At 51.7% G+C, this 20,227-nt stretch overlaps 1 protein-coding gene across 4 annotated transcripts in view; it reads left to right on the forward strand.

Moving 5' to 3' along the window:
• Nucleotides 1-420: 420 nt before the first annotated feature.
• The window catches only part of GRB10 (growth factor receptor bound protein 10), a 188,244-nt gene continuing 168,437 nt past the window's right edge, over nucleotides 421-20,227 (forward strand). Inside the window, exon 1 of one of the 4 annotated variants that reach the window (XM_059074699.2) lies at nucleotides 421-479. The gene's annotated coding sequence lies outside the window, so the exon portion shown is untranslated. Of the gene's footprint in view, nucleotides 480-868; nucleotides 1,123-1,212; nucleotides 1,350-2,544; nucleotides 2,821-20,227 lie in introns of those variants that run through there. The other 3 variants (XM_059074698.2, XM_067042955.1, XM_067042956.1) reach the window with 3 other exon arrangements.

Here is a 20,227-nt window from a genome sequence, read left to right on the forward strand (position 1 = left end):
GCAGCAGCAGCGGCCTCTGGGAGCTCCGGCCCCGCGCCCCCCGCGCCCCGCCCTGCGTCCAGGCCGCGGCCCCGCCCGCGCTGGCGCCCCCGAGCGGTCCGGGCGGCGGCGGCGGCGGGAGGAGGAGCAGGAAAAGCGACCGGGGGAGGAGGCGGAGGCGGCGGAGGCGGAGGCGGAGGCTGAGGCGGCGGCGGCGGCAGCGGCGGGCGGGGCCGGGCGGGTTTAAAGCCCATCGAGGGGGTGGGGAGGCCGGGAGGAGGCAGGGAGGGACGCGAGCGGCGCGCCGCGGCGGGCTGGGCGCTCGGAGGCCGCGGAGCCCCGCGCGGAGCCCAAAGTTTGCGCGCGGTCCCCGGGCGGCGGCGCGCGGGGGCCGGGACCGCCCTGCGCGCCGCCCTCGCCCCGCGGGACCCGCGCCGCTCCGGCCGCGCCGAGGGTCGCGGGCGGCCAGGCGCAGGCGGCCGGGAGCGGCGCCGCGGCAGGTACGGAGTTGGGCGGCGAGCGCGGCGCCAAGTTACTTTGTGACCGGCCGGCGGGCGGGCGGTAGTCCCGGCGTCATTGTCTGCGCGCGGGCCGCCCGGGCCGGGGACGCCGGGCGCCGCGGGGGCGCGGCGGGCGGAAGGGCGTCGCCTCGGGCCGGGGGCTGCGGCGCGCGAGGGCGGGGACCGGGCGCGGCGCGCGGCGTCGGCGACCCCGGGGAGCCGGGGACCCCGGGCGGCGCCCGCTGGAGCCCTCCTGTCCGACGCCGGCGGCTCGCGGGCCGGACCGGGGCTGGGGCGGGGGTGGGGGCCGCGTCGCCGGGCGGTCAGGGCCAAGGCCGCGCTCCCGGGCCGCCCGGAGAGTGGGCGCCGCGCTCCCCTGCAGCCCGCGGTGCGCCCGCGCCCGAGCAGTGGGGCCGGACCCTCCCGAGCCGGAGCGCGCCCAGGCCTGGGATCTTCCCCTCTGGTTCTGTCGGTGACCCCGCTGCCCGGGCCTAACCCCAAGTCGAGGGCGCGCGGGCTAGCGGCCCGCCAGCCGGGGAAATGTGATAAGAGCCGTGCCGTTCACAGAAGGCAGTTTCTGATGCAACTCTCGGCCTCTGCGATCTCCTGTCCCCACGCCTGCCTGGCGACGGCCCTCGAGCATGTGCGTTATGGAAATGAGGGTATTCTCCACTTTTTATTGTGTTCGTCTTGTCTTGGGGTTGGAAGAAACGCCAACTTTCTGTCGTTTGCATTGACGAGGCGGTGGGTCACGTAGGGGAGCCACAGGTGACTTGGCTCGGGCCCGGACCTTTTCGGCTGCTTTCTTGCAAACGTTGTCCGCAGCTTCATTCAAGAGATGCGAAGAAAAGACCCAAACAAGTAGCGCTCGTGAGTAAACACGCGTTATTGCACAACTTTCTCTTTGCTGCTGTTTACGAGGCCAGGCCCAGGACACTTTGTTTCTGAAAATGCTGATTCAGCCGTTTGGAGCCCCCGAGTTTCAGAAATGGTGCTCTCTCTAACGTTTCGCTGAGTTTTACTAAGAACACATGTTGTTAGCACGGCAACAGGCGTTGACTGGGGTTTACAGCAGCACCAAGCTGGACGGTTTTCACAAGAGTTGACCTAGAGTTCCCTTCGTTCTGTCCAGGAGGAAAAATGGATAGGATCTAGGTTTCCGTAGCAAAAGAAATTCTGATTTCTGGCCATGGTGGTGTCTTTTACCGTAGTAATTTATTAGGGAAAAAGCTCTGAAACCAAAGTGTTTCCAGGAATGGTGGTAGATGACTGCGTTTTTCGGTTAAAAAAATCAGAACTCTAGGATTACTGCATATAATATTTGAGTTGTATTGAGGACCCTTGAAAGAGAAGGACCACACAGGCCAATCCCAGGATTATAGGGAGAGAATTTGAGGACAGAGAGAGTCACACACCCAGCAAGCTGCTTGCGTAATTGAGAACTGTAACGAGGGATACTTCTGTAGCATTTCACGGTTTACGAGACACATTCAAAGCCTAATTGCTTTTAATCCTCTACAGCCTCCTGCTACCCATTTTACAGGCATGGAAACTGAGGCTCATGAGATGAATTGGCATGCCAGGGTCGTGGGGCCAGCAAGTGCCAGAGTTATTATCACCAGAGCCTAAACTTTGGGTTTTTTTGTTTTTTTCTTTAACCTCTATTAGGCTCACCCTTTTGTACAAGTGCATCTGCCTCTAAAAGAGAAATGGCCCTTCCCCGTGCTGGTCACACACCGGAGAACCAGGAGGCTCTGTTACCATTCCCGGGGCTCCCAGCCTTCCAGATTTTTGCCCTATCACCAGGCTATTATCAGTGCCTTCTGTTGTCCACTCACTGTTTGTGCTTAAATCCACATTTATTTTGGGAGGAAACTTTGATACCCACGAACTAATGAGTCTGAAACAGTAGTTATGTTTATTGTAATTAAAATCATGTTTTAATAAAAGCCGCGTCCCGCTGAAGTCATGTATTGCCTATTGCCCGTGGTCTGCACTGCTTTGGGGGCAGCATTGGACTGGGCAAAATGCCTTTCATTGTGGTCCAGGAACGCGGAGCTGGGCATGTTCACGCCAACCACTCGTCCAGGGCTTGTAGGGTGGCGGCTGACAGGATCGGAACCTGGGGCAGCCCTGGCCCAATTACAGTGGCCATCTCGGTGGCCATTGACCCTCAAACGGGAGAGAGGAGCAAAGCCAGACCCTGAGAGCCGTTCCCGAACTTTTGATTTGGATGATGAGGCTGGTCTAAGACTTTACAACCTACAGAAACCAGACTCCTGCTTGAACAAAGATTATCTACTGTGCCTTCACCTTCATCTGACAGCTTTAGAAATTCTAGGTTGGTATATTTGATAAAACCTAATGCTTTCAAGGCGACATAATTTAAGACACTTATTTCCTTGGAGTTCTGTCCAGCTCTTAACCACAGGGGAAGAGAACCATGCACAGCGGTTGGCTGGCCTGCCTCTCCGAGCTGTGGGACTGACCTCAGGGAATTGTGTCCTGCTTCGTGGGGAACAGCGTGTGCGTTTGCAGCTCGGGGTGTGATCCCTGGGTCTGTTTCTCAGGCCGTTAAACCAAGGTGGGATCGTGTGGGCCCGTAAGGAGGAAACATTTGCTCTGCCTTTCTTTTAAGTAATCAGTCATATGTTCAGAAATTAACGAAAACTTTTCCTGCCAGTTGAGGATTTATTTCACCTGTCTTTACTTTTTGCTTAACTGTGGATGTATGGGAGATTATGGCAGACGCTAGGGCAGTCGAGCGACTTGGTTGGCAGGGCTTGGCAAACTGGTGCTTTGGGGATCCGGGAGCCTCCCACGAGGCCTGTGTGCTAACTTGAGTGTTTATAACTGATCACACCCATTCAGGCGCTGGCTGGTGTTTGCTTTGTGTTAGCGTTTTATGGCACGTTTCTGGGGAGCTGTCTGTCCCCCCACCTCCTCCGTCCAGCGTCCGTGCTCCTGCTGAGCATGGATCTTGTTAAGTGTAAGGAGATGAAAGCAGGTGAAGCCTAAAATCGCCAGGCTGCTGGCTTTTCTTTAATAACGTAAGGCATGGTATGATGATTTTTTGAGACGGCAACGAGAAAAGCCATGTCCCAGAGTTACCAAAAATCCTCCCAGAGGTAGAAGTGAGTGCCTGTGACTTTCTGCTGTGGGGATATGCCAACGCCAAAAAGCTATCCCTTTCTGCTCCTGCAGTGGGAGACGTGGGCCCGAGAATGAGAGAAGCCTGCTTGCCCAAGTGCTCTTTTGTCCGTTTGTGAGAGGGGTGGGTGTCGAGGTGGAAGTAGCTTCTCTGCCCCTTAAGTCATAGTCTTGCTTTAGAATTCCCGCCCGGAGTGCATGGGATGAAGTCTGGTGGGTAATGACTGGGTGCCCCTGGGAAAACCAGGATATTGTTCCTGTTTTTCCACCATTGAATTTACATATGGATTGGGGGGAGGTTAGAAGACTGTTTTGATTGTCACAGATTGCAGTGCCTGAAGACGTTCTTGAAGCTGATTGTCTTAAAAAAAAAAAAAAAAAAAAGACACCTTGTTCCCTTTTGCTTTGCCCGGCTAGACGCCTGGTTCTTCCACTTAGTAGCTGGGTGAGCCGGTTAACTAAGCTGATTGGTAAAATGAGAGTCACGAGTGCTGACCTGTAGGGATCGCGTGTGCCTTGGCGTGGGGCGCGTGTGAGGGCTCAAGACACCGCTTCTGTGACACTGAGCCTGTCTTAGAGCAGCTCGTCGGCTCCGTTATGCTGCTTCCTGCGAATGTGCAAGGTCTCTCTATTAATCGGAAGGGAGACTCTGCTGTTTTTGTATTTTTGTCTCTGCGCCGGTTCGCCGTACAAAACCTTGTGGCACTGACTGAAACTGGCTTTGAGCACGAGTCACTGGGCGCGAGAAGCCTCTCCTGGCCTCCGAGTAGCCGCCAGTTTGAACTGCCCACAGGGAGGACGCTGTCAGCAGAGGTGGACGAGTGGGATGGAGGCCTCGCCTGGCCGCAGACCACGGGGAAGAGCAGGCGTCCACAACTGGTTCTCTGTGAGCAGGAGCAAGAGCTGGGCAGCGGCTGAGATGCGCGGGCTCAGACCGGCTGTGGCGCTGGGCGTCTGCATGGAGACCGCTAGGTGCAGGCACGGGGGGACACGCGGCATCTGTCTTCAGGACCCCGGGGTCTGGAGTCTGCAGAGACGCTTAGCCCAGCTGGGCCCGAGATGCACGTGGACTGCCGGTCCTGACGGGCTGACTTTGCCCCAGGGAGCAGCTCCTGCGCCCTGTCCGAGGGCTGTGTGCTGGGCAGCCCTACCTCTCCCTGAAGGCCGGCCGGGTTTTCGGGCCAGGTCAACGGGCCCGGGCCCCAGCAGCTGCAATCTCGCCTAGTAATGTGGGCTCGAGAAGCACTTGGCATGGAAGGAGGTTGCTGTGTTTTGTCCTTCTTCACTGTGTTACTGTCACCACCGCTACAAGCCAGGTGGGCAGCTGGGACCCTCCATCGTCCTTGCACTGCCCCTGGAACTGCCCCGTGGCCCCCTGTCCGGCCCCGTCTGTGAGCTCTCTGGTGTCTCCCTCTGCAAGAGAGAACCCACGGGGCACCTAAAGACCCCTGTCAGGTGGGCGCCAACAGGGAGGGGCCTTCAGCTAGCCCGGGTCACTTGAGATGCTTCTCAGAGGAGAGAGACGCTGAGTACTCACTTCTCCAGCCATCTGGGCCTTTGCTTTCCTTATTGGTCTTTTTTGGAAACTTTCATCCCTGGGAGTATCTTCTTCCAACCTTTTATGAGTTGCAAACATCCTTTAATCTAAAGACTTTTATTATGCCCCATATCTAATAGTAATATTAGGATTCCCTGCTCCAAGAAACTCATCGTGACCAAAAAGCTACTATGAACTGAGGAACGTTTAAATTCAGGAGTTTGTACGGTAGCATCATGCATGTGGGAGGTCTCCCCCTGGCCTAAGGGTGGATGCCTGCACTAGATCCAGGACACTGCTTAGGAATCTTCCCGTGGGCTGGGAGGTTGAGGTGGGCAATGTCCTGGATGGACCAGCACAGTCTGTGAGTATGCTACCCAAGAGCCTCCAAGTTGCTTTTTCTGGAATGCCGCTCTGCTCCTCTGAAGAGCTGTGTAGATCTCATGGAGACCCCTCCAGGGTGTTTCTAGATAAGGAGTGCATGAGACCTGCATGGCATCTCCCTAGTGGAGGAGGGGTAAGGCAGGACAGCTGCTTGCTCCCTAGTTGGGCCATTCCTTGACTGCAGGCATGTCCTGGCCCTTCTTGCCACCGCGGGGCCTGCAGGGCCACAGTGGACACAGCCAGCCTCTGTCGTGTCCTGCTCTCCCCAGCTGGGGCCCTGTCTTCCGCTTTCCTGGCCTTCCCAAGCAAGTTCTGTCCATTTGAAGGGGTCACTGGCTTTCTAATCCCTCGACACCCAGGGCAGACTTTGGAAATTTAGTTTTTTTAATCAGTGATAAATGTACACAGTTTAAAGAGTCAATTCCCCAGAAGTAACCAGGCTTACCAGCCGACCTTTTCTGTATTCACCTCCATGTTCCTAAGCAGCTGTCTGTATAATGTATTGTAGTTCCTTGCCACCTTCCTTCCCTCTCCACCCTCCCAGACCCCGGCTTCCCGTAGGATTCTTTGACTTCCCTGCTTAGAAGGTGAGGAGGCCGTCCACTGTCCCATCATCCTGACCTGTACTTCCTGTCTCCCATCGTCTCTATGGTGAGATCGGCTGGACGGCCAGGCAGTGCTGACGCCATGGCAACCGCCCTAAACGCTGCTGGTGGAGCCAGGTAGTGTGCTGTGATCACTGTCTCTGTCTTGCAGGACGTCTTGCTCTCTTCTGGAGTTGTATTTGCATTTGCTTAGTAGTTTATAGGTACTTATCACTCTTGACCCCCAGCTCCATTCCAAGCTGACACAGGTGTGCAAATATTCTCTCAGACACCGTAGGTATCCAGCCAGTTGGGTCGTTGGGAAGAAACCTCTTGCGTGCCTTTCGTCCCCAGGTGCCTGGCTGCCCTCCAGGCTCCCTGCTCAGCTGTATCCCGGCCTCTTCCTTCTCCGTCATCCTGAGCAGGCCCTTTGTTCTTTTCTTGGCTCTCACGATTCCTCTTTCCTGGTTTCTTCCCACAATTTGATGGAGACCGTTCCATAATAGCTTCCAAAAAAGAGGTGCATGCAAGTTTTTTGAGACCTTGCGTGTCTGAAAATGTCCTTATTGTACTCTTCACTCTTCAGTGTTTTTCCTTTTTTCTTTTTCCTTCTTTTTTTTTTTTCATGTCTGGAAGCTTGTAGGATTTCCTCTTTGTGCCTTTATTCAGAAATCCCTTGCCTGGTTGGGTGTCTACGTCTGTCGTGCAGGGTACATCAAGAGCCCCTTCAAGCTGGAAACTCAGATCCTTGGGGCTGGGACCTGTTTTTGAATCAATTCTTTCATTTCTTTTTTTTCCCCATCTTCCTCTTCTTTCTTTCTAGAATTGCTTTTATATGGGTATTAGCTGCCCGGACTGGTTCTCTAATTACCTTTTGTCTCCTATCTGAATCTGTTGAGTTCTTCTAGGTTGTGGAGTATATCATCTAGACTTTTTAACCTTTTGACTGGATTTTAAATTTCTGTTTTCATTTTAAATTTCTAAGGACCCCTTTATTTCTCTTTTGATTCGTATTTGTATGCAGCCTTTATTTTTGGGAGCAGTTTTAGATCCACTGCAAAACGGAGCAGAAAATAGAGAGATTTACCCCCCTGCCCTCAAGCCTCCCCACTGTCTACATCCTCCACCACAGTGGGACGTCTGGTACAGTCAGTGAGCCTACAGCACAGCATCATTACCCTGCATAGTTATTCTTTGAATGGCACACTGTTCTGATTTCATAGATGCATTATTTTTTGGAACCTCCTTCTGGATTTATTAGTTACCTTTTTTTTTTTTCTTTTTCTTACATAGTTTCTTCTCTCCAGTTTTTACATTATTTATTTTCCTGCACGTTTGGGTCTGGCATACCCAGAAAGCAGAGCCTATGGCAGGCAAGAACTTGCGGGTGTGTTTTATGATTTATTTGGATGTGCAGGGCTAGGGAGGTGGCGGTGAGGGAAGGGGGGGACCCTGGGGCTGGTCCCTAGGCGGCTGCCTGGGCAACTGAGAGGAGCCTGTGGTCCCTATTGTGATCCCCCAGACGGTCCTGGGGGCGGCAGGGGGGAGGGGAAGGGCTTCAAGTCGGTGCCCATTCCCTCCCTGGAGCCCTGGGCACGAGCCTGCAGGTGCTGGGTGCAGGCCACGTGGGCAGGCCGTCCCAGGCCTTGGGGCTTGTCGTGCCTGAGCCCCGGTGGTCGCCCCAGCAGTGGCCAGACAGAGACCCAGACAGGCGAGGCTGATGGGGTGGTGTCTGACCCATTGCTCTTGTCCCCCGTCTTTTGGGCTCTAGGCTTTGCTTAGATGTCGGGGGCCCTGCTGTGCCATCCACGTTCAGAGGCGTCGCTGGGAGGCTGGTGGTGGGCCTCAGGGTACGGCTGTCTGGGTGCCCCGTTGTGTGGGGAGCCCCCGATGCTCCAGTCTTGGGTCTTTCCTCCTTGGAAGGGGCCAGACTGTCTGAAGAAGCCTCTTTTCGTCCCCACGATTTGGGCCTGGGAGCCCTGGAGCCGTCAGCCGGCCCGTCAGAATCAGCAGCACTGACCCCCTGTGCTCAGTGTGGTACCGGCGGCCACAGCCCTGTCACTGCTTCAGGAGAGAAATCCACCTGCTGGGGGTGAGAGCGGGGCACTCGAGGGGTCCAGCCGAGCCTTTGGACTTTCTGTGAACCCTCCTGCCTCCTTGCTCCTGACTCTTGGGCCTTGTGCTGTGTGGGGCTCCATCTCCTCTTCTGGCCTGGCGTTCAGTGCACGCCATCCAGCCTTTATGCCTTTTAAAAGACTCCCTTTGGAGGCCCTCTGTTCCCAGCCCAGAGGCTGCAGATCGTGCCAAGCAGCTCCCGTCCAGGTTGAGAGCAGCGGGGCCGGGGAGGCCGGCACACCTAAGCCACCACCTCAGGCAGCAGCAGGCAGGCCTCAGGTCTGGATCCTGAAGGAAAGCTGGGTCTCCGCTGCCAGTGGGACTGGAGGAGAGGCCAGGCCGGGCTTGTGGCCTTGCACTTGGGGTTGAATGCCCTGCCCTCAGCTGCTCTCAGAACTGGCCTCCACGGCTTTCATTTGATTGACTTTAACGTATTAAAATAACGTGGCCCTGCTCACCGTGGACCGCCTCCTCTGGCCACTTTGTCCTGGGAGCTGCACGTCGGTGGCTCCTCTGTGCGTCAGAACACGGCACCTCGATGCCACTGCCCCCCCCCCCAACCCCCCACTCCCCAGTCCCCGTACCTGTGAACATGGTTCAGCATCCGGGTTTACTGTGCTAAGCGCCATCCGCGACTCCCAGCCCTTCCCGCCACGCACTCAGGAGGGAGGATTGTGGTATCCTTACTAGCTCGCTCGCCTTGCGCAAGTCACTTACTCCAAGCCTTCTTTTCTCCTTCGTTTGTTTCAGGGTCGTGTTCACATTTGTGTATGTATAGTTGTATGTGTGTAATGAATTTAAAGTGACTAGCACAGTGCCTGCTCCACGTGCAGGACTCTTCTTTCCTTTGTCTTGTTTTAAATGGAGCCCCGCTTTCTGCATGGTATCCAGTAGCTTTGCACTTGTGGCTTTAAGCAATAGCCTTTCCCTTCCTTGCTGTTTCTGCTCTGACATTTTGGGGAGGGGCTATGAGAAGATTCTGACCCTGGACAACCAGAACTGGCTGGTGGTCACACGACCCCCCTCCCCCGGGTGAGGGGAGCGAGTGGAGGTGCCCAGTCACGTGTCTGACTGATGTTGGGTCTGAGATTCCCCCCATCCGGGGCCGTGCATGGTTTTACGGGTGGGTCAGGAGGATTTGGGCGTCTGACAGTGGCCAGTGTGTCCTTGTCCATCGGGATGGAGGTAGCCCGGGGGGATGGGGATGGGATAACAGAGGGAGGAAGGGGTTCTTCGGGATTGCCTTGAGAACCAGGGATCCGGAGGATGCGGGGCCTTGGGGCGTGACCTTGTCACATGGAGTTTGGTCCCGGGAGTCCTGCAGTGCACCTCGACCAGGCCGTGCTCTGCCCCTTCCTTAAAGGTGCCGTCCCCTTGAAGTGGAGGAGTGTGCTCCTAGGACGGGGGCCGGGGTTCCGCCGCAGGGTCCTGTGTGCACTTGATGGGGTGAGTCCTGTCGGGCACGTCTGGGAGGCAGGGTGGTTCCCACTCTTGCGGGGTTGTCTTGCACCCTTCTCCGCGTTAGAGCACATTCGGCCGTGTCTAGGGCTGCTCGGGACCCCAGGATCCGCTTCTCTGCTCTGAAGGCTCCTGATTGGGGCGGAGCCGCGCGGACCCCAGTCGCGCTCCTGCCCTGCGCACTGCGCCCTACTCCTTGGTACCCGAGCCTGGCTGCGGGAGCGCAGCGCCCCCGTGCGGCGGCTCCGGCACCACCTGTAGCGGGCGGGCGCCGGGATGCGCCGGAGTCCAGCCCACGGTGGGCTCTGTTCTGGTCCACGGCCTGGCCGGGAGGGGCCAGCCAGGGGTCACCTGCACCGGCCCTGGCGGTCAGCGGTGCACCGTCCTCGCTGCGCCTTTTGGTGGCGGAGGGTCTCCGAGGGGCGCGCGTTCTCGGAAGCGCGACTCCTGGACCGGCCTCAGGCCGCGCCACCGCCGGAATCCAGGATCCCACGCCCGCCCTGTGTGGACGTTAGCCAGGGGACGGTGTTATGTAACCATTTGTAATCTTCATTGTTTAATGTGTAACAAGTAGTAACTGCACCCAGATAAGGCCGTCCACTATCTCTTAGCCCAGTGGAGGGCAGTGGGTGTGGGAACCAGCTGGGGAAACGAACAGATGGGGCTTCTGGGAGAACGGGACTTTTTTCTCTGCTGAAAATGGAATGCCAAGGCCTGGCTGGACTTCTTTTTTTTTTTTTTTTTTTAACATCTTTATTGGGGTATAATTGCTTTACAATGGTGTGTTCGTTTCTGCTTTATAACAAAGTGAATCAGTTATACATATACATATGTTCCCATATCTCTTCCCTCTTGTGTCTCCCTCCCTCCCACCCCTCTAGGTGGTCACAAAGCACAGAGCTGATCTCCCTGTGCCATGCGGCTGCTTCCCACTAGCTATCCACCCTACGTTTGGTAGTGTATATGTGTCCATGCCTGGCTGGACTTCCTTTAACCTCGATGGCATGTGTAATCTGGCATCAAAGCCTCGGATAAACACATCTGGTCATGTTGCGTCTTTGCTCGTGAGCCTACGCTCTCATTGGGGGACACCCCTTGGACCACTAAGGTCAAGTGAGGCAGGTGTCGGGGAGATCTCACCCTCTTGATGGGGTCCAACTAATTGCTCCAAACGCAGCTGGGACTTCCTTGCCTGCCCACTTCAGAAAACAGTCAGATCACCTGTTAACGCGTGGATTGTCCCTTTGATCAGCTGCCGTCTGTCGGTTGGTGGCAGGAGTCCCTGCCAGGGTGTCGATAGAGGTCTCACTGGAGGCACCGTGCACAGGTAGCTATTGTCCTGCTGTCTGCACGGCCCAAGGCCTCCCTCCCAGCGAGTGAGCAGATAGTGGGTGCCTTCGCCCTTTGGTCTCTGTAAGGATGAAAGGCCACCAGCGACCCATCAGGGATTTTGATGACGCCCCAAAGTGCTGAGCTTCAGGTCCGGTTAGAAGTGGCCCCGGGGACCAGGCCACTGCCTTGACTCTGGTGCATGTCTGTGCTCCTGGGCCTTCGGTGGCATCTGCGGGGCAGTCCCTGTGTGCGGTGGAAGCAGGTCGTGACCCCTCTTTAGCTGGGACCCACGAGCTCCGTGTGTTGGGTGGGGATGCAGGTGGCTCATGGGGGTTTTGCCCTCCTCTGGTACTCCAGAGCATCGGGTGGAGAAGACCCGCAGAAGAACACTTACTTAAAATTTGGGGTACTCGGCTACCGTACGCTGGGGTGCGGTCTCCTTATGGGGTGCAGCGGGCCTCGGAGTGAAGCAGGGACCACGGGTACCGCCCTGGAGGGTTGCACAGGATGTGTACTCGCTGCTGAAAAACGCACTCGATAGAATTAATGGTCCTTCCGCTGTCTGTTCGTTTTCACTGGGGGTTCAAGGAATTCCTGAATGGAATTTCCTTGGCTGCATCTGGGAGCTGGCTTCTGAGTGCGGTGCTGGTGACCTTGGCTGTTGGTCTGTTTGTCAGTCACCTCTGGCCCCTGTGGCCATGCAGGACCCAGTGGAGGGTCCGTGCTCAGGTTGGGGAAGGGTTTTGAAGACGGCTCCAGACGGCGGAGGACCTGCTCCATCCGTCCTTGGACAGATGCTGGAGGAGCCTGTCTGCCTCCTTCGTCTGGGCCTGCCCCGCTTAGCCTCCTAAGCGGGGCCTCCTCTGGAGGAAGGGGAACCATAGCGGAGGGATGGCGTGCGTTCACCCAGCAATAAAGAAGTGATATAAATGAGCTTCAAGGGTATATTGTACAGCGCAGGGAATATAGCCAATATTTTATAGTAAGTGTAAGTGGAGAATAATCTATAAAAATTAGGAATCACTGTGTTGTACACCTGAAACTCATAAAATATGGAAAATCAAATATACCTCAATTAAAAGAAAAAAAGTGATGTGTGTTTTGCACTTATTTTCCTGGAGGACACTGGCAAATTTCAGTACGACAGGTTAAATATTAACAGTGTTTGAAAACAGCACTTCTTAAACTTCAGTGTACCCATGAATCTCCCAGGGATGCTGTTAAATGCAGGTTCCAGTTCAGCGAGGTGGGTGGGGCCTGACCACCCACATCTCTGTCCAGGTCCCAGGCCACACACCTGCTGCTGGTCAGGGCCTTGTTTTGTGCACTAAAGTCGATGCGTTTCCTCTCCCTTTGCCTTCAGTTTCTTTTTCTCCAGAAATTCTCTGAAAAGGACGCTTTACCTTCCTTGTAAGAGCTGTTATTACTGACGCTATTACTTTAGCCTGAGAATTTTGCTGAGAATTTTTAGTGATTAGCCCTATGTTGTTATGTGTGGCATTCTGTTTTGTTTTATTTATTTTGTGCCCTTTTTAAGATTAATTTAAAAGTTTTAATATAATTTATAAAGGTTACACTCCATTTACAATTATTGCAAAGTATTGGCTGTGTTCTCCATGTTGTACGATACATCCTCAAGCCTATCTTACCCCCAGTAGGTAGTACCTCCCCCTCTCTCCACCCCTGTATTGCCCCACTTTCCCCCACAGGTAGCCACTAGTTTGTTCTCTGTATCTGTGAGTCTCCTTCTCTTGTTATATTCACTAGTTTGATGTATTTGTTAGATTCCACAGATAAGTGATATCAAACAGTATTTGTCTTTCTCTGTCTGACTCATTTCACTTAGCATAATACCCTCCAAGTCCATCCGTGTTGCTGCAAATGCCACTATATCCTTTTTTATGGCTGAGTAGTATTCCACTTATACGTGACATTTGTAAATGTGTCCATACTTTATTCCATTTATAAATATGGGCACAGAGTCCTGCTTTGACATTTACTGGGGTTGCCATGGGTTTTATTCAGTGGTCTCTCTTTTGTTTATGATGAGAGAGAACTTTGAGAAAGGTTTGCAGCCTTTTGGATCTTGAATGGTCTAGAAGCCCTGCCTGCTTTCATTTAAGGAATGTAGGATTTGTGGCCCCATTGTGGCCTTACTGCTGTTGAGGCCCTGCTTGGCACCTTTACATCTCAGCATCAGGTGAAAACCCTGGGTGACCTCAAGTGGTGGAGAGAGACAAGTTCTGTGTCCCTAGGAGGCTCCCTGTCCGTCTTCTGTCAGCCTGAGCTTTGCCCTCTACTGGATCCTGGGGCCAGGTAGTCCTTCCCGTTAGGGGAGGTGGCCTTACAGCAGCTTTGGTCTTACTTGCATCTGTGAGCCTGTGATCTCTGTGTCAGGCTCCACTCTGCAGTGTCACCTCTTCTTCTGCCTTTTGAAAAATTCTGCCACCAACATCCTTCCTTCGATAATGGGCCCTTGGGAATTTTCGTGTTCTTGCCCCCTAGTTGGTCAACACGTGCATTGAAGGACCCTGTGGGGCTTTGGACTTCGCTCCTTTGTCATCTTTTATCAAGCATCGTGGTGACGTTGAACAACATAGTGTTTCTTGAAGGTTGACACGTGCCACAAGAGCTAATAGTCATGGCCAGACAGCCAGACTCTTTTCCGCAGGGGCTGCACCATTCTGCATTCCCATCAGCTATGCACACGTGTTTCAGTTTCTCCCAAATCCACACTAATACTTGGTAATTTCCAATTTTTCTTTGTCTTTTTCTTCCTTCCTTCCTTCCTTCCGTCCGTCCTTCCTTCCATCCTTCCCTCCCTCCCTCTCTCCCCTCTCTCTTTTTCCTTCCTTCCTTCCTTCCTTCCTTCCTTCCTTCCTTCCTTCCTTCCTTCCTTCCTTCCTTCCTTCCTTCCTTCCTTCCCTCCTTCCCTGCCTCCCTCCCTGCCCTCTTTTTCTTCTTTCCTTCCTTCCTTCCTTCCCTCTTTCCCTCCCTCCCTCTTTCCTTCCAATGGCTGCTGTCCTAATAGGTATGAAGTGGTATCTCACTGTGGTCTTGATTTTCTTCTTCAGTTGTAGGCACTCTCCATCTATCCTGGATATCAATCCCCTATCAGATATATGACTTGTAACTATTTTGGCCCTTTCTGTGGGTTATCTTTTCACTCTCTTGTCTTATAGTACATAAAAGTTTGTAATTTTGATGAGGTTCAATTTATCTATTTTTAAAAATTAATTATTTTGGGGAGTATAGTTGATTTACAATGTTGTGTTAGTTTCTGCTGTACAGCAAAGTGAACCAGTTATACATATACGTATGTCCACTCTTTTTTAGACTCTGTTCTCATGTAGGTTATTACAGAGTATTGAGTGTAGAGTTCCCTGTGCTATACAGTAGCTTCTTATTAGTTATCTATTTTATATATGTGTGTATATGTCAATACCAACCTCCCAATTTATTCCTCCCTCCCTCCCCCCTTGGTAACTATACATTTGTTTTCTACATCTGTGACTCTGTTTCTGTCTTGTAGATAGGTTCATTTGTACCATTTTTTTAGATTCCACATATAAGCGATGACATAAGATATTTATCTTTGTCTGACTTACTTCACTCAGTATGACAGTCTTTAGGTCCATCCATATCACTGCAAATGGCATTATTTCATTCTTTTTTATGGCTGAGTAATATTCCATTGTATATATGTACCACATCTTCTTTATCTATTCATCTGCTGATGGACATTTAGGTTGCTTCCATGTCCTGCCTGTTGTAAATAGGGCTGCAATGAATGTTGGAGTACACGTATCTTTTTGAATTATGATTTTCTCTGGATATATGCCCAGGAGCGGGATCATATGGTACCCCTATTTTTAGTTTTTTAAGGAACCTCCATACAGTTCTCCATAGTGGCTGTACCAGTTTACATTCCCACCAACAGTGTAGGAGGGTTTCCTTTTCTCCACACCCTCTCCAGCATGTGTTGTTTGTAGATTTTTTTGATGATGGCCATTCTGACTGGTGTGAGGTGATACCTCATTGTAGTTTTTTTATTTTTTAATTCATTTATTTTTTAATTATTTTTGGCTGTGTTGGGTCTTCATTGCTGCATGCTGGCTTTCTCTAGTTGTGGCGAGCGGGGGCCGCTCTTCGTTGCGGTGCGTGGGCTTCTCATTGCGGTGGCTTCTCGTTGCAGAGCACGGGCTCTAGGCACGCAGGCTTCAGTAGTTGTGGCTCGTGGGCTCTAGAGTGCAGGCTCAGTAGTTGTGGCTCATGGGGTTAGTTGCTCCTCAGCATGTGCGATCTTCCTGGACCAGGGCTCAAACCCATGTCCCCTGCACTGGCAGGCGGATTCTTAACCACTGAGTCACCAGGGAAGTCCCTCATTGCAGTTTTGATGTGCGTTTCTCTAATAATTAGTGATGGTCATCTCTTCATGTGCTTTTTAGTCATCTGTATGTCTTCTTTGGAGAAATGTCTATCTAGATCTTCTGCCCATTTTTTGACTGGGTTTGTCTCTTTGATATTGAGCTGCATGAGCTGTTTGTATATTATGGAGATTAATCCCCTTGTTGGCTGATTCATTGGCAAATGTTTTCTCCCATTCTGTGGGTTGTCTTTTCATTTTGTTTATGGTTTCCTTTGCTTTGCAAAAGCTTTTAAATTTAATTAGGTCTCATTTGTTTATTTTTGTTTTTATTTCCATTACTCTAGGAGATGGGTCAAAAAAGATCTTGCTGCGATTTCTGTCAGAGAGTGTTCTTCCTGTTGTGTCCTTTACTTTTGGTGTCGTATCCACAAAGTCATTTCTAAATCCAGCGTCATGAAGATATTCCCCTCTGTGTTCTCAGAGTTCTAGTTTTAGCTCTTATGTTTAGGTCTTTGATCCATTGGGTTCACTTCATTTTCTTGCATGTGGATATCCTGTTTCCCCAGAATCATTTGTTGAAAATACTGTCCTTTCCCCATTAAATGGTTTTGGCATCTTGTTGAAACTTTACCCACCATATGTGTGAGGGTTTATTTCTGGACTGTCTGTTCTATTCCATTAGTCTATGTTTGTTCTTATGCCAGTACTACACTGTCTTGATTACTTTGTAGTAAGTTCTGAAATCAGGGAATGTGAGTTTTCCAACTTTCTTCTTCTTTTTCTAGATTGTTTTGGCTATTCAGGGTCCCTTGAGAACCCATATAAATTTTAGGACGGCTTTTTCTATTTCTGTAAAAATGCCAGTGGGATTTTGATAGGGATGGCATTGAGTCTGTAGATTGTTTTAACATTTGATGTTTGACATTAAGTTTTCCACTGCATGATTTAGAGATGTCTCTTATTTATGTCTTCTTTATATTCATATAGAAATGTTTTATAGTTTTTCAGTGTACACGTCTTTTGTCTCTTGGTTTAAATTTACTCTTAATTATTTTATCATTCTTGATGCTATTGTAAACGAAATTGTTTTCTTAATTTCCTTTTCAGATTGCTCATGGTTTTGACATAGAAACACAACTGATTTTGCATGTTGATTTTCTATTCTGTAACTTTGATTCATTTATTAACTAATACTGTCTTGTGAGTGTGTGTAAGTTTTAAGGTTTTCGACATATAAGATTATGTCATCTGCAAACAAATGATTTTAGTTCTTCGTTTCCATTCTGGATACCTTTTCTTTCTCCTTCTTGCCTGCTCTAGCTAGAAGTTCTAATACTGTGTTAAACAGAAGTGTTGAACGTGGACATCCTTGTCTTGTTCCTGATCTTAGAAGAAAACTTTCACTCTTTCACCCCTGAGTATGATGTTGGCTGTGGGTCTTCATATATGAAAAGCTTGTTCTGTGGCTGAACGTGTGGTGTATCCTTGAGGAGGTTCCGTGTACACTTCGGAAAAATGCGTATATTCTCCTGTGGTTCGGGGGAGTGTTGCGTGTGTGTCTTGATGTTCATTTGGTTTACGGTTTTTCAGGTGCTCTGTTTCGTGCTGCACTTCTTTGTCTTCTGTGACAGTTTTGACTTACAGTATATTTTGTCTGATGTTGGTATAGTGACTCCAGGTTCCTCTCCCTCTCTTGTTTTTTTTTTTTTTTTTTCCCTCTCTTGTTTTTAATATTAACATGCAATATCTTTTCCCACCTTCTTGTGTGTTTTTATTTTTATTTTTTTTGCGGTACGCGGGCCTCTCACTGTTGTGGCCTCTCCCGTTGCGGAGCACAGGCTCTGGACGCGCAGGCGCAGCGGCCACGGCTCACGGGCCCAGCCGCTCCGCGGCACGTGGGATCCTCCCGGACCGGGGCACGAACCCGCGTCCCCTGCATCGGCAGGCGGACTCTCAACCACTGCGTCACCAGGGAAGCCCTTTTCCCACCTTTTTACTTTCAATCTGATTGTGTCTTTAGATCTAAAGTGAGTCTCAGCATATGGTTGGATTATGTGGGGTTTTTTTTTTTTTTCTCCATTCTGTCAATATCTGCCTTTTGACTAGAGGGTTTAATCTATTTACATTTAAAGTTCTGATAAGGAAGAGCATCTGCCATTTTTTCTATTCTTTGGTTTGTGCATCCCTTACAGCTTTCTGTCCTTTATTCCTCTAGAATCCTTTCTTCTTAGAATGATCCTTATGTGGTAAGAAAGACTGCTAAGGTGTGAACAGTCACAGAGTAAATTACATTTAGGAGAACGTTTTACAGAACACCCGAACCTGAGCGGGCTCTTACGGGGCCCTTGCTATCTAGCCTCACCGCCGCTGGGCTGGGGTGATGGAGAGGTGCCTGCAGAACTCCAGAACTGCTGGGACGAGACCCCGTGCTGCTGTTTGGGAAGGAACGGAGCAAGAACTTGACTGGATGGGGGTGGATTCCTTCTTCTGTGTAGCTCTGAGTTTACAGGTTTGCATGTGATGCTACTACGGAAGGAGGAGGTGGTGTGTTTCCACCAGCGAAAGCATGGGGATGTGTTGTGGCAGTGTAATCTAGCAGGACTCCATGGGGCCTTCCCGGGACAGGCCTTTCCCATACCCTCTGCTGTAGCTCCTCTCGGAAGTACCTAGATAATAGTATTTGATGCACATTTCCTGAGTTTTGCAGCTGTCAAAACTGTCGCCACCCAATGGAAGAACTCCTTGATGACCATGAGCACATAGCCCCAGGTCTCCTGGAGACTCAGGACCGATAATGGTAGCCCCTGTGACACCGTCCTGTAGCCTCACCGTCAGCCAATCAGAGAATTATACGCAGGCTGATCACATACCCTACGGGCCCGCCCTCTCGCTTTGCGAAACCCTTTGGGGAGCTCGAGGCTTTTCAGGGCGTGAGCCACCAGTCTCCTTGCATGGCCCTGCAGTAAACCGTCCTCTGCTCCAAACGCCGACGTTTCAGTTGTTTGGCCTCACTGTGTGTCGGGCATACAAACTTGCATTAGCAGTAAGAGGAAGGACCTTGTCCAAGATGTATATTCTTTGCTCTCAGAATGTGTAAACATGAAAGGAAAATGTAAGTAAATTCATTGCACGGTGCCTGACACACAGCAGGGCTTCATTCAGTTCCCTTTCCCTGGGGGGATTTTTCAAGAAAGATTCTGTGTTCTTGACAGTCCTGGGACTCTTGGGTTCAGGATGGTCTAGGAGCTATTAAATCTAGAGGCAAGGGTGCGTTTTGCCCTGTATTGTGATGTAACATCATTTCACCTTTGTTTCCAGGCCAGGTGGCCGCCTTGTAGCTTTGCGTGTTGCAGTAAAGGCCTTGCGTTTTGAGGCCTTATGGAGGCTGGAACCCCTCTTGCCCCACTACGCTCACAGATCTGTCCTTTCTTTATTTCTCACAACACTGGAGATCGTTGAGGGTGATTCCGAGGGTGAAGGAGGCCTCCTGCATGGATCTCCATCCCCGAGGCAATCTCACTTCGCCTCCGGTAGTTAGTGCTGGCTCTCAGGGCACACGGATGCCATTTGAGTTCACTGGACTTTTTAAAGCCTGGCAGGGTCACTTGGGGCCTTCCCGAGGTGAGGACGTGCACGGAGGCACTGGTCCTCTTGGCTCTGTGCAGGGTAGGACTCCTGAGGCTGGAAATAACAGGTATTACAGAGGCTCTTGCCCTATTTAGAAGAGTCCATCTCACGTTCGCAGGTCAGCAATAGATCCTCTTTTCCCTTCTTAAGCGGGGTGCAGCCCCGGGAGTGGTAATCCTCCCGCGGGAGCCCGAGGAGGGGGGAGACACCGTGGTCCCAGGGCTGTGGGCTCCCTGGTCGGGGGAAGGTAGCGCCCCAGGGATCAGCGCTGTTGGGGACAGGGGTGCATTGTGGCTGTTGCCTTCGGGGCTGCCCTGCACTCTGGGTCTGCACCCGGCTCCCTGCCTGGCCTGCGGCTGTTCTAGAACTCTGCTTGAAAACTGGAAATACTGGACGTGTGACATTTCCCTCTGCTGCAGCCCATTTGGTGGCTTATTTGGTCGGGGGGGGGGGGGGAGGGGAGGGGGCGAGGGGGGAGGGAAGAAGGTGCTCAGTGACTCAGAGCCTTGCATCTTGCCAGAATCAGCAAGGGACCAGCCACAGTCAGAGGGGACGAGCCGAGTCCCCCTGTGCACCTGGGGTAGAGAGCCCCCCACATGGGCTCTGGCTGGGGACTCTTTACAGGGCCACGTCTGGGGTGCGGAGTTCTGAAGTTCAGTCTCATTTTGAAGAAAACGAGAAGGGAGGAAGAAGTTTCTGTGGGTCTTGTCCCATGAGAGACAGGCTCTCTCTGCAGAGCTGGGGGCCTCAGCATTGGGGCAGGGCCTGGCCCGGGCATGGTGGCTGCTTTCAGGAACGCTTGACGCTCTTACAGGTGACAGAAGGCCTCGAAGAGCTTCTGTTTACGTGGCCCTGTATATTGCTATTTATCATTTTAGAAATGAAGATAGAAATGTAAAAAATATTCTGTAAAAAGAATAATAATAAACTCACTATATGTAAGCCTAAGCAACATCTTTTAAGAAAAAATAACTATATTTTTTAAACAACAATTTTAATGAGACTGACAGCATTTTACATTTTGTAAATCCCTTTCCCATCTGGCAAGGGGTCCTGGGATCAGCTCTGCATCAGTCACATGTCATGTGGCCTCCAGGAAGCTCTAGGATACAGTCCGGAGAGACCAAGAGGAAAGGGACAGGTTGCATCGTGGTGTCTTGTGGGACAGGAGGTTTTGGAACAGGGGCTCAAG

This window comes from Kogia breviceps, chromosome 9, assembly GCF_026419965.1.
Source record: "Kogia breviceps isolate mKogBre1 chromosome 9, mKogBre1 haplotype 1, whole genome shotgun sequence".
In the NCBI taxonomy this organism is placed as follows: Eukaryota; Metazoa; Chordata; class Mammalia; order Artiodactyla; family Physeteridae; genus Kogia; species Kogia breviceps.